Source organism: Somniosus microcephalus, unplaced genomic scaffold, assembly GCF_052327205.1.
Source record: "Somniosus microcephalus isolate GS21.2 unplaced genomic scaffold, FLI_Smic_1.0 unresolved_chr3, whole genome shotgun sequence".
Classification (NCBI taxonomy): Eukaryota; Metazoa; Chordata; class Chondrichthyes; order Squaliformes; family Somniosidae; genus Somniosus; species Somniosus microcephalus.
In genome coordinates this window covers 21,827,798-21,842,362 of record NW_028225181.1, presented here as the reverse complement: position 1 = coordinate 21,842,362, position 14,565 = coordinate 21,827,798, and positions in this window count along the sequence as shown.

The following is a 14,565-nucleotide window of genomic DNA, read 5'->3' as shown; positions in this document are numbered from 1 at the left end:
CCCATCACCCCGTGCTCACTGCCCCGTGTCCTAACTCACACCCAGTCCCGTTCACCCATCACCCCCTGTGCTCACTGCCCCGTGTCCTAACTCACACCCAGTCCCGTTCACCCATCACCCCCTGTGCTCACTGCCCCGTGTCCTAACTCACACCCAGTCCCGTTCACCCATCACCCCCTGTGCTCACTGCCCCGTGTCCTAACTCACCCAGTCCCGTTCATCCATCACCCCCTGTGCTCACTGCCCCGTGTCCTAACTCACACCCAGTCCCGTTCACCCATCACCCCCTGTGCTCACTGCCCCGTGTCCTAACTCACACCGAGTCCCGTTCACCCATCACCCCCTGTGCTCACTGCCGTGTCCTAACTCACACCCAGTCCCGTTCACCCATCACCTCCTGTGCTCACTGCCCCGTGTCCTAACTCACACCCAGTCCCGTTCACCCATCACCCCCTGTGCTCACTGCCCCCGTGTCCGAACTCACACCCAGTCCCGCTCACCCATCACCCCCTGTGCTCACTGCCCCGTGTCCTAACTCACACCCAGTCCCGTTCACCCATCACCCCCTGTACTCACTGCCCCGTGTCCGAACTCACACCCGATCCCGTTCACCCATCACCCCCTGTGCTCACTGCCCTGTGTCCTAACTCACACCCAGTCCCGTTCACCCATCACCCCCTGTGCTCACTGCCCCCTGTCCTAACTCACACCCAGTCCCGTTCGCCCATCACCCCCTGTGCTCACTGCCCCGTGTCCTAACTCACACCCAGTCCCGTTCGCCCATCACCCCCTGTGCTCACTGACCTACACTGGCTCCCAGTCCGGCAACGCCTCAATTTTAAAATCCTCATCCTGGTTTTCAAATTCCTCCATGGCCTCGCCCCTCCCCATCTCTGTAACCTCCTCATACAATCCTCCGAGATCTCTGCACTCCTCCAACTCTCGCCACCTGCACGATTTTAATCGCCCCACCATTTGCGGCCGTGTTGTCAGCTGCCTGGGCCCTCGCTCTGGAATTCCTGAACCTCGCTTCCTCCCTTTCCTCCTTGAAGGCGCTCCTTAAAACCTACCTCTTTGACCAACCTGTTCTAATACCCCTCATGTGGGCTCAGTGTCTAATTTTGTTTGAGCTATGCTCCTGTGAAGCATCGTGGGACACTTGCTCTGTTAGTGTTAATAGTGCGGTGTTAATACAAGCTGTTGTATCTCTCTCGGATACCACCACTCACTCAGTCACTCTGCATCTCACAGCTGGATGTGAAAGATCCCACGGCCCTATTTTGAGGAGCAGTTGGGAGTTCTCCCCGGTGTCCTGGCCAATACTAATCCCACAACCAGCATCACCAAAACATTGCTGTTTGTGGGATCGTGCTGTGTGCAAAATGGCTGCCACGTGTCCTACATTACAACAGCGACTGCACTTCAAAAAGTACGTCATTGACTGCAAAGCACTTCGAGACGTCCTGTGGTCGTGAAAAGCCCCATATAAATAGAAGTCTTTTTCTCTCTCTCTCTCTCTCTCCCTCACTGTTTCTCTCTCTCTCTCTCCCTCCCTCACTGTTTCTCTCTCTCTCTCTCTCTCCCTCACTGTTTCTCTCTCTCTCCCTCCCTGTTTCTCTGTGTTTCTCTCTCTCTCTCCCTCAGTGTTTCTCTCTCTCTCCCTCAGTGTTTCTCTCTCTCTCCCCCTCAGTGTTTCTCTCTCTCTCTCTCTCTCTGTGTCCCTCACTGTTTCTCTCTCTCTATCCCTCACTGTTTCTCTCTCTCTATCCCTCACTGTTTCTCTCTCTCTATCCCTCACTGTTTCTCTCTCTCTCTCTCTCTCTCTATCCCTCACTGTTTCTCTCTCTCTCTCTATCCCTCAGTGTTTCTCTCTCTCATTGTTTCTCTCTCTCTCTCCAATTTCCAATTCCAATTCCAATTCCAATGCTTTATTGGCATGAAAGTTTACAGAGAACCATATTGCCAAAGCTTACATAGCAAAAAGGTACATTTTTCCAACATTCTGTAGGTGTCAATCGAGTTGACATTTGTTGGGTACATACAATATTACTTTTAAACAATATTAATTTTAAACAGTCTTTGTACTTCATTTGGTACGTTCAATATTAATTTTAAACAGTCTTAATTTTAAACAGTCCTCAGGTTGTGACATGTTGTTACGTATTTGGCCCCAAGGTATGGTCTGTCTCCTTCTCCCAGGACTAATCTCAATTTTGACAGGTCATCCAATTCCTTGAAATCTGGGGTTGTTTGGCTTAGCTTGTTGAATAATATGTTTCTTGATGTGTTGAATTTTTCGCATTTTAGGAGGAAATGCATTTCTGTTTCAACCTCGCCGGCCAGACATTGATCGCATATTCTGTTCTCTCTAGGCTGCCAGGATTTCTTGTATCTGCCTTTTTCAATTTCCAGTTGGTGGTCGCTTAGTCTGTACCTGGTGAGGGTCTGTCTCTGTTTTGTGTCTCTGATGGTCGTGAGGTAGTCTGCCAGTTTATATTCTCTTTTTAGGGCCCGGTAACATTCTAATCTGCTTTGGCTTTCGGTTATTTTGTTCCAATGTTCCAGGTAGGTTTCTTTGCATTGTTTAATGATTTGGTTCACTCGGATTGGTGTTTGGACGGCTGTGTTGGTCTGGGGCTGGTCAGGGTCCGGCTGAGTACTTAGTTTCAGTAGCAGCTGACTCAGGGGACTCTTTTCTGGGTTTAGCTCTTGGGTCTGAAAGGCTTTGAAATGAAGGGTGTCTGGGGAGCTAGATTTGAGGTGATTTAGGAAGTTTAGTGCTTGTTTTTGGATGTTTATTATCAGTGGGTATCTCTCTCTCTCTCTCTCCCCCCCTCAGTGTTTCTCTCTCTCTCTCCCCCCCTCAGTGTTTCTCTCTCTCTCCCCCCCCTCAGTGTTTCTCTCTCTCCCCCCTGTGTTTCTCTCTCTCTCTCTCTCTCTCCCCCCCCCAGTGTTTCTCTCTCTCTCTCTCTCTCCCCCCCTCAGTGTTTCTCTCTCTCTCTCCCCCCCTCAGTGTTTCTCTCTCTCTCTCCCCCCCCCTCAGTGTTTCTCTCTCTCTCCCCCCCCTCAGTGTTTCTCTCTCTCTCCCCCCCCTCAGTGTTTCTCTCTCTCCCCCCTGTGTTTCTCTCTCTCTCTCTCTCCCCCCCCCCTCAGTTTTTCTCTCTCTCTCTCCCCCCCTCAGTGTTTCTCTCTCTCCCCCCCCCCCAGTGTTTCTCTCTCTCTCCCCCCTCAGTGTTTCTCTCCCCCCGTGTTTCTCTCTCTCTCCCCCCTGTGTTTCTCTCTCTCTCCCCCCCCTCAGTGTTTCTCTCTCTCCCCCCTGTGTTTCTCTCTCTCTCCCCCCCCGTGTTTCTCTCTCTCTCTCTCTCCCCCTGTTTCTCTCTCTCTCTCTCCCTCAGTGTTTCTCTCTCTCTCTCTCTCTCTCTCCCCCCCTCAGTGTTTCGCTCTCTCTCTCTCCCCCCCTTCAGTGTTTCTCTCTCTCTCTCTCTCTCCCCCCCCCCTCAGTGTTTCTCTCTCTCTCTCTCTCTCTCCCCCCTCAGTGTTTCTCTCTCTCTCTCTCCCTCTCCCCTGTGTTTCTCTCTCTCTCTCTCTCTCTCTCTCCCCCCCCTCAGTGTTTCTCTCTCTCTCCCCGGTGTTTCTCTCTCTCTCTCCCCCCCCCCCGTGTTTCTCTCTCTCTCTCCCCCCCTCAGTGTTTCTCTCTCTCTCTCCCCCCCTCAGTGTTTCTCTCTCTCTCTCTCCCCCCCTCAGTGTTTCTCTCTCTCTCTCTCCCCCCCCCCCTCAGTGTTTCTCTCTCTCTCTCTCTCCCCCTTCAGTGTTTCTCTCTCTCTCTCTCTCCCCCTTCAGTGTTTCTCTCTCTCTCTCTCCCCCCCCCCCGTGTTTCTCTCTCTCTCTCCCCCCCCCCGTGTTTCTCTCTCTCTCTCTCTCTCTCTCTCCCCCCTCAGTGTTTCTCTCTCTCTCTCCCTCTCCCCTGTGTTTCTCTCTCTCTCTCTCTCTCTCTCTCCCCCCCCCAGTGTTTCTCTCTCTCTCTCTCTCTCTCCCCCCCCCAGTGTTTCTCTCTCTCTCTCTCTCTCTCTCCCCCCCCCCGTGTTTCTCTCTCTCTCTCTCTCTCTCTCCCCCCTCAGTGTTTCTCTCTCTCTCCCTCCCCCCCTCAGTGTTTCTCTCTCTCCCCCCCCGTGTTTCTCTCTCTCTCTCCCCCCCCCTCAGTGTTTCTCTCTCTCTCCCCCCCCCCCTCAGTGTTTCTCTCTCTCTCCCCCCCCCTCAGTGTTTCTCTCTCTCTCTCCCCCCCTCCCTCAGTGTTTCTCTCTCTCTCTCCCCCCCCCCTCAGTGTTTCTCTCTCTCTCTCTCTCTCTCTCTCCCCCTTCAGTGTTTCTCTCTCTCTCCCTCCCCCCCCAGTGTTTCTCCAATTCCAATTCCAATTAAAATGCTTTATTGGCATGAAAGTTTACAGAGAACCATATTGCCAAAGCTTACATAGCAAAAAGGTACAGTTTTCCAACATTCTGTAGGTGTCAATCGATTTGACATTTGTTGGGTACATACAATATTACTTTTAAACAATATTAATTTTAAACAGTCTTTGTACTTCATTTGGTACGTTCAATATTAATTTTAAACAGTCTTAATTTTAAACAGTCCTCAGGTTGTGACATGTTGTTACATATTTGGCCCCCAAGTGTTTCTCTCTCTCTCTCTCCCCCCTCAGTGTTTCTCTCTCTCTCTCCCTCTCCCCTGTGTTTCTCTCTCTCTCTCTCCCTCTCCTCAGTGTTTCTCTCTCTCTCTCTCTCTCTCTCTCCCCCTTCAGTGTTTCTCTCTCTCTCTCTCTCTCTCTCTCTCTCTCCCCCTTCAGTGTTTCTCTCTCTCTCTCTCTCCCCCTTCAGTGTTTCTCTCTCTCTCTCTCTCCCCCTCAGTGTTTCTCTCTCTCTCTCTCTCTCCCCCTTCAGTGTTTCTCTCTCTCTCTCTCTCTCCCCCCTTCAGTGTTTCTCTCTCTCTCTCTCTCTCTCTCTCTCTCCCCCCTCAGTGTTTCTCTCTCTCTCTCCCCCCCCCGTGTTTCTCTCTCTCTCTCCCCCCCCCTCAGTGTTTCTCTCTCTCTCTCTCCCCCCCTCAGTGTTTCTCTCTCTCTCTCTCCCCCCTCAGTGTTTCTCTCTCTCTCTCTCTCTCTCCCTCCCTCTCCCTCTCCTCAGTGTTTCTCTCTCTCTCTCTCTCTCTCTCCCCCTTCAGTGTTTCTCTCTCTCTCTCTCTCTCTCTCTCTCTCCCCCTTCAGTGTTTCTCTCTCTCTCTCTCTCTCTCTCTCTCCCCCTCAGTGTTTCTCTCTCTCTCTCTCTCTCTCCCCCTTCAGTGTTTCTCTCTCTCTCTCTCTCTCTCTCCCCCCTCAGTGTTTCTCTCTCTCTCTCTCTCTCCCCCTTCAGTGTTTCTCTCTCTCTCTCTCCCCCCCCCTCAGTGTTTCTCTCTCTCTCTCCCCCCCTCAGTGTTTCTCTCTCTCTCTCTCTCCCCCCTCAGTGTTTCTCTCTCTCTCTCTCTCTCCCCTCAGTGTTTCTCTCTCTCTCTCTCTCTCCCCTGTGTTTCTCTCTCTCTCTCTCTCCCTCTCCCCTGTGTTTCTCTCTCTCTCTCTCTCCCTCTCCCCTGTGTTTCTCTCTCTCTCTCTCTCTCCCCTGTGTTTCTCTCTCTCTCTCTCTCCCTCTCCCCTGTGTTTCTCTCTCTCTCCCTGTGTTTCTCTCTCTCTCTCTCTCCCCCTCAGTGTTTCTCTCTCTCTCCCTCACTCAGTGTTTCTCTCTCCCTCCCTCTCTCTCCCTCTGTGTTTCTCTCTCCCTCCCTCTCTCTCCCTCTGTGTTTCTCTCTCCCTCCCTCTCTCTCCCTCCCTCTGTGTTTCTCTCTCCCTCCCTCTCTCTCCCTCCCTCTGTGTTTCTCTCTCCCTCCCTCTCTCTCCCTCTGTGTTTCTCTCTCCCTCCCTCTCTCTCCCTCCCTCTCTCTCCCTCCCTCTCTCTCCCTCCCTCTGTGTTTCTCTCTCCCTCCCTCTCTCTCCCTCCCTCTGTGTTTCTCTCTCCCTCCCTCTCTCTCCCTCCCTCTCTCTCCCTCCCTCTGTGTTTCTCTCTCCCTCCCTCTCTCTCCCTCCCTCTGTGTTTCTCTCTCCCTCCCTCTCCCTCCCTCTGTGTTTCTCTCTCCCTCCCTCTCTCCCTCCCTCTGTGTTTCTCTCTCCCTCCCTCTCTCTCCCTCCCTCTCTCTCCCTCCCTCTGTGTTTCTCTCTCCCTCCCTCTCCCTCCCTCTGTGTTTCTCTCTCCCTCCCTCTCTCTCCCTCCCTCTCTCTCCCTCCCTCTGTGTTTCTCTCTCCCTCCCTCTCTCTCCCTCTGTGTTTCTCTCTCCCTCCCTCTCTCTCCCTCCCTCTGTGTTTCTCTCTCCCTCCCTCTCTCTCCCTCCCTCTGTGTTTCTCTCTCCCTCCCTCTCTCTCCCTCCCTCTGTGTTTCTCTCTCCCTCCCTCTCTCTCCCTCCCTCTGTGTTTCTCTCTCCCTCCCTCTCTCTCCCTCCCTCTGTGTTTCTCTCTCCCTCCCTCTCCCTCCCTCTGTGTTTCTCTCTCCCTCCCTCTCTCCCTCCCTCTGTGTTTCTCTCTCCCTCCCTCTCTCTCCCTCCCTCTCTCTCCCTCCCTCCCTCTGTGTTTCTCTCTCCCTCCCTCTCTCTCCCTCTGTGTTTCTCTCTCCCTCCCTCTCTCTCCCTCTGTGTTTCTCTCTCCCTCCCTCAGTGTTTCTCTCTCTCTCTCTCGCACTGTTACTCTGTATCTCCCTGTCTCCTACTCTCTCTGTTACTCTGTATTTGTATCTCTCTCTGATAGTTACTCTGTATCTGTATCTCTCTCTGATAGTTTATCTGTATCTGTATCTCTCTCTCTCTCTGATAGTTACTCTGTATCTGTCAGTTTCATTGCTGGTTTCACTATCTCCCCGAGAATCTTTGCAACATTTCCTGCAATTTGCTAATTGCTGTTTGCTGTTTATTAAATCAATGTCTTACCTCTTTCGCTCTCTTCCTCTCCAAGGCGTTGGTTACATACGGGCTTTTCCCCTGCCTATTAAAGGCGCAGGCACCCCTCAGGCCATGACGTCAGCCCTGCCCTTAAAGAGACAGTCCCCTCCAAGCTTTAAATGGGGCTTTAAACAAAAAAACACCAGCTGCAAAGGGTTGGGAACAACTTCGAAACTAAACCACTGTCAGCCCCAATCGGCCCATGTCCGACTCACTGACAACATCGAACCCCTCCTTAAAGGCGACTTTCTTACCAATTTTCTGCCCGCCCAACCTTAATGTTGCGAGGCTATCCTCTGGCCCTTTTCTTTTAAACCCACGTTTCTTTTCACCTTTTCCGAAAGGTTACAGTTTCCCCTCCTCCCCGAATCTGCAATGCAAAACTGCACAGCTTGATGTTTTGTGTTGTTGTTATTGTTGTGTGTGGGGACTGCGCCTTTAAGAGAAGACCCGCCCCACATGACGTCATCGACGTCTTAAAGGGATTGGCCGGTGAATTTTTCTCCTGGGGCAAAAAAAAAACGATTAGTTGAGCAAGAATCTGCAGTTCAGGTTTAACTTTCTTGCAGTTGGAATAGAGAGTCTGAACAGTGAGGGACAGGATAAGACACACAAAAAGCTGGCTTGCAGGTACAGCAAATAATCAATAAGACAAATGAATGTTGGCCTTTATTGCAAGGGGGCTGGAGTATAAAAAGCAGGGAAGTCCTGCTACAACTGTACAGGGCGTTGGTGCGACCACACCTTGAGTGCTGCGTACAGTTTTGGTCTCTTTATTTCACAATATATATTAATGATCTAGACGAGGGAACTAGATGTAATATCTCCAAGTTTGCAGACGACACAAAGCTGGGCGGGCGCGTGTGCTGTGAGGAGGATGCCGAGAAACTCCAGGATGATTTGGACAGGTTGGGTGATTGGGCAGAAGCATGGCAGATGCAATATAATGTGGATAAATGTGAGGTTATCCACTTTGGTGGCAAAAACAGGAAGGCAGATTATTATCTGAATGGCAATAGATTGGGAGAAGGGGAAGTGCAACGAGACCTGGGTGTCCTTGTGTGCCAGTCGCTGAAGGTAAGCATGCAGGTGCAGCAGGCGGTTAAGAAGGCAAATGGTATGTTAGCCTTCGTAGCAAGAGGGTTTGAGTACAGGAACAAGGATGTCTTGCTGCAGTTGTACAGGGCCTTGGTGAGACCATATCGTGAGTATTGTGTGCAGTTTTGGTCGCCTTATCTGAGGAAGGATGTTCTTGCCATGGAGGGAGTGCAGCGAAGATGCACCAGACTGATACCTGGGATGGCAGGAATGACGTATGAGGAGAGATTGGGTCGATTGGGCTTATACTCACTGGAGTTTAGAAGAATGAGAGGGGATCTCATTGAAACTTATAAATTTCTAACAGGACTAGACAGACTAGATGCAGGAAGGATGTTCCCGATGGTCGGGGAGTCCAGAACCAGGGGTCACAGTCTAAGGATAAGGGGTAAGCCATTTAGGACAGAGATGAGGAGGAATTTCTTCACCCAGAGAGTGGTGAACCTGTGGAATTCTCTACCACAGAAGGCAGTAGAGGCCAATTCATTAAATATATTCAAGAAGGAGTTGGATATATTTCTTAAGGCTAAAGGGATCAAGGGATATGGGGAGAAGGCAGGGACAGGGTACTGAATTTGGATGATCAGCCATGATCGCATTGAATGGCGGAGCAGGCTCGAGGGGCCGAATGGCCTGCTCCTGCTCCTATCTCCTATGTTTCTATGTTTAAGGAAGGATATACTTGCATTGGAGGCAGTTCAGAGAAGGTTCACGAGGTTGATTCCTGAGATGAGGGGGTTGACTTATGAAGAAAGGTTGAGCAGGTTGGGCCTATACTCATTGGAATTTAGAAGAATGAGAGGTGATCTTATTGAAACATAAGATACTGAGGGGGCTCGACAGGGTAGATGCAGAGAGGATGTTTCCCCTCGTGGGGAAATCTAGAACTCGGGGGCACAGTCTCAGAATAAAGGGTCGCCCTTTTAGAACTGAGATGAGGAGGAATTTCTTCTCTCAGAGGGTCATAAATCTGTGGGATTCTCTGCCCCGGAGAGCCGTGGGAGGCTGGGTCATTAAATACATTTAAGGTGGAGATAGATTTTTGCAAGATAAGGGAGTGAAGGGTTATGGGGAGCGGGCGGGGAAGAGGCTTTGAGCCCAGGATCAGCCGTGATCTTATTGAATGGTGGAGAAGGCTCGAGGGGCCAAGTGGCCTATTCCTGCTCCTGCTTCTTATGTTCTTATGTAAGACGCAATGGTCCATCCAACCTGTCCCATATCATAGAGCACAGGAGGAGGCCATTCAGCCCATCGTGCCTGTGCCGGCTCTTTGAAAGAGCTATTCAATTATTCCCACTCCCCTGCTCTTTCCCCATAGCCTTGCACATTTCTCCTGTCAAGTATTTACCCAGTTCCCCTTTTGAAAGTTGCTGTTGAATCTCAGCACATGGGAGCCTTGGCTTTAGCAATCGAGGCATTCAGTGACAACAAGCGAGAGTCTAACTACCTCCCCTTGACATTCAACGGCATTACCATCGCTGAATCCCCCACCATCAACATCCCGGGGGTCACCATTGACCAAAAACTGAACTGGACCAGCCACACAAATACTGTGGCAACAAGAGCAGGTCAGAGGCCGGGTATTCTGCGGTGAGTGTCTCACCTCCTGACTCCCCAAAGCCTTTCCACCATCTACAAGGCACAAGTCAGGAGTGTGATGGAATACTCTCCACTTGCCTGGATGAGTGCAGCTCCAACAACACTCAAGAAGCTCGACACCATCCAGGACAAAGCAGTCCACAGAAATCACAGAAACCCCACAGTGCAGATAGAGGCCATTTCAGCCCATCGAGCCTGCACCGACACATATCCCACCCGATCCCTGTAACCCCTACACCAACACATATCCCACCCTATCCCCGTAACCCCACGTATTTAATCCCCCTAACACTAAGGGTCAATTTATCATAGCCAATCAACCTAACCCGCACATCTTTGGACTGTGGGAGGAAACCGGAGCACCCGGAGGAAACCCACGCAAACACGGGGAGAATGTGCAAACTTCACACAGACAGTCACCCGAGGCCGGATTCGAACCCGGGTCCCTGGCGCTGTGAGGCAACAGTGCTAACCACTATGCCACCGTGGATGGGCTGCCAATCCACTTGATTGGCAGCCCATCCACCACCTTAAATATTCACTCCCTCTGTAGTGTATGTGCCTTTAAGAGCCCCATGTGTACTGTAATGCCGGTAATGGCCACTCGGCTATATAAGCCTGAGTATTGTGTTGTATCCGTTAGTTCCCCTCCAGACTTTGTTTAGTAAACACCTATCAAACCAACTCTTGTCTTCAGTGTCTCTATCAACACACAGACACAACAGTGGCGACGAAGTGGAAACGGACTTACCTACAATTCGGCAGCACCTCAAGGACATCGATTCCTCTGGCGTCCAGAAGAATCAAGAAGTGAAAGAAGCTGTTGTTTCACCAGCTGGTCAAGCTGGTGGCAGGTACTGTGGTAATCCTTCCTGGGCGTCAGGCTGGGGCTCCAGCGGCTGGCTCTACAGCTGGGCCAAGCAGCGAAGGCGGAGGCAAGCAGTAACAGACGGGGAGGGAGCACTCGGGAGACGGCCGGCGCTGCAAGCAGGTCGGCGTTCAGACCTAGAGAGAGAGTCCGGCGGGAACGAGTCTCCAACTGTAAATAAATAAATAAATAAAAAAGAACGGAAACCGCGGGAAACAGCGTTGTCATCGGCAGCAGCGGCGGAAAAGCACGGGAAGCAAAATATCTTTTCTAAGATGCCTAATTCTGGCAATATTGATGCTTTTGATAACGAGATAGAGGATTGGACCACATATGTGGAAAGAGTGGCGGTATATTGCACCGCAAATGGAATAGAAGATGAAAAAAAAGCTTCAGTACTTCTAAATCTAATGGGTGCAAAGACATACAAGCTGTTATGAAACTTAATCACTCCAGCCGAACCGATGGACAAGAATTTTAAGGAGAGTGTTGATACCCTACACTGCAAATTCGGGGCAGGATGGCAGATTCTCTACGAGACAAATTCGTCTGCGGTCTCCTAAGTGTAGAAACACAAAAAAGGCTACTTTCTGAGAAAGATTTAACACTGGACAAGGCTTTCAGTGCAAGAGGAGCTGCAGAGATACAGCAAAAGCCACAAGACTTCGGCACCCATGAAATGACACGGGGTTTCGAGAGATGTTATCGCTGCGGCAGATCCACCCATGACCAGAGGGACTGCTGGTTCAAGGACAAAGCATGCAGGCAATGTGGAAAGATGGGACACATTACACATGTATGCTGATCTCGAAACAAAAAATCCACTAACAGGAAAAAAATCAATAAGGAAAAGCACAGAAAGGTACAAATGATGACGGACAGTAGCTCCGAAGACCAGAAGAGCGATAGCGACTCCGGAAACAAGACTAAGCTCTCTCAAATTACATAATGTAATTGCCAAAGAAGATTACCAGACCATTTGGGTTACCCTCACAATAGCAGGGTCCCCAGTTAAAATGGAGCTAGATACAGGATCAGCTCTGACCGTCATAAATCGACGGGATTACGAGCGGCTATTTCCGCATATACCTTTAAAAGACACATCCATTATCTTGAAAACATATACGGGGCAGAAAGTATACCCCAAAGGAAAAATAAGGGTGCCTGTTGTATACAACGGCAAGGAAATACAGAAGTTGTATTTATACGTTCTACAAGATGGTGGTCCACCGCTGTTGGGACGTGAGTGGATCAGGAAAATACGTTTAGACTGGCACTCCATTCAGGCACCGACGGTGACCAGTAAGGAAAAAAATGATGATGACGTCATACCTGAACGATTAAAAGACATCTTGGCCAACGCCAAGGAAGTGTTTCAAGAGAAACTAGGAACCTTGAAAGGCACCACCGCCTCAATAAAAGTGGAAGATGCAGCAATTCCCAAGTTTTTTAAGGCAAGACCGGTGCCATACGCAATTCGTCCAGCAGTCGAGGCAGAGCTGGAGAATTTGGAAAAGGCAGGCGTATTATCTAAAATAGATTGGAGCGAGTGGGCAACACCCATCGTCCCAGTCATGAAGAAAGCATTGAAGAATGATAAATCTGAAGAACAGAGAAAAATTCGCATCTGTGGCGACTTCAAGGTGACTGTAAACCCGGTCCTTCACACGGTACAGTATCCTCTTCCGAGGATAGAAGATATTTTCGCCTCACTATCCGGGGGGAAACGTTTCACCAAAATTGACTTGGCACAGGCATATCTACAGATGGAGGTTGAAGAGGCCTCTAAAAAATATCTCACGATAAATACACACAAAGGTCTGTACCAGTACAATCGACTGGTTTTCGGCGTAGCATCTGCTCCAGCTATCTGGCAAAGAGCTATGGAGCAAGTCCTCCAAGGGATTCCGGGGACTCAATGCTACCTAGACGACATCCTTGTAACAGGAGAAAGCGACAACGAGCACCTTGCCAATTTGGAGCAGGTGCTCACTAGGCTGAGAGAACGGGGCCTACGAGCAAATCGCCCCAAGTGCGAATTTTTCCAAAACCAAATATCATATTGTGGCCACATAATTAATAAGGAAGGGTTGCATAAGTCACCTGAAAAAATTGAAGCGGTCATAAAAGCCCCAGCACCTGAAAATGTTTCACAATTAAGGTCGTTCCTGGGATTAATAAATTACTATCATAAATTTTTACCGAACTTATCAACTCTTCTACACCCTCTTAATGAACTGCTACAAACAGGAGTAATTTGGAAATGGAGCGAAGACTGTAAACGTGCCTTCCATAAATGCAAAGACTTAATCACGTCCAAAGAAGTTTTGGCTCATTACAACCCATCACTGCCAATCAGACTGGCATGCGATGCATCCCCTTACGGCATAGGAGCGGTATTGTCCCATAGATTCCCTGATGGCTCGGAACGGCCGATAGCTTTTGCGTCACGCTCATTGAACTCAGCTGAGCGTAACTATGCCCAGATCGACAGGGAAGCACTCAGCCTGGTATGGGGAGTGAAGAAATTCAACCATTACCTACACGGACAAAAATTTACCTTGTTGACTGACCATCAACCCCTCATCTCCATATTCAACCCTAAAAAGGGTGTTCCCATTATGACAGCGCAAAGGCGACAGAGGTGGTCCCTTTTTCTAGGGGCACACCATTACAACATAGAATACAAAGGATCAAAACAGCATGGGAATGCTGACGGTTTATCGCGCCTACCGTTGCCAACGGTAGAAGAGGCACCTACAGTAGACCCAGTGGAGATGTTCCACTCAACCATAGTGGAATGTCTACCAGTAACAAATTCTGCCATTGAAAAGGAAACGAGAAATGACCCAACTCTCTCACGAGTCTACGATTTAACAGTGAAGGGATGGCCAGCACATGGTGAACCACTGTTGCCAGCATTCTCGCAAAGAAGAGAACAGCTGTCAGTGTGCCGAGGAACCTTGATGTGTGGATCCAGAGTGGTGATTCCACCCAAACTCCAGGATAAAGTGCTAAAGGAGCTTCACGAGGGGCATCTGGGTGGAGTGAAAATGAAGAACCTAGCCAGAGCGTTTGTATGGTGGCCAGGTATCGATGGAGACATTGAAGAAATGACCAAGAGCTGCCTAGGATGCCAGAAGGTCCAAAACGCTCCACCCCAAGCCCCTCTACATCCATGGGAGTGGCCCTCATCTCCTTGGCAAAGGGTATACATCGACTTTGCTGGTCCATTTATGGACTCAATGTTCTTAATCGCGGTTGATGCACACTCCAAGTGGCCGGAGGTAATAAAGATGTCCTCCACCACCACGGAAAAAACCACCACAGTATTAAGGACCATATTTGCCAGGAATGGGCTGCCTGAACAGATCTGTTCTGATAATGGACCGCAATTTGTGTCCGAAGAATTCAGGAAGTTCTTAAAAAACAATGGGGTTAAGCAATACACGTCCGCCCCATACCATCCCGCCACCAATGGATTGGCTGAAAGGTTTGTCCAGACCTTCAAGAAGGCCATAAAGGCCATGGGTAATGAAGACATAAAACTTCAGCACAAGGTGGGTAACTTCTTATTTGCATACAGGAATGCAACACATGTGGTTACAAACCAAACTCCCGCCATGATGTTCTTCAATAGAAGCCTAAGATGCCGGCTGGATTTGATCAAGCCAAACATCAGAAGGGACGTGGAGAACCGGCAATTTCAAGGCATGAATGAAAGGCCAACTAGAACCTTCCAGATAGGTCAACAGGTTTTGGCCCGGGACTACCGTACCGAGAAATGGCAGCCTGGAACTATCTGCACACGACTAGGACTGCTGATGTATACCGTGGACATCAGAGAAAGCATAATAAGGCGCCATGCTGAGCAAATCATAGAGTCATCCGAAAAGGGACAACCTACACCACAACTCTATACGCCTAATGATGAAGTAGAGATACCCATATCTACCTCTGATCCAGTGATACTGGAACCCGATGAACCCGAC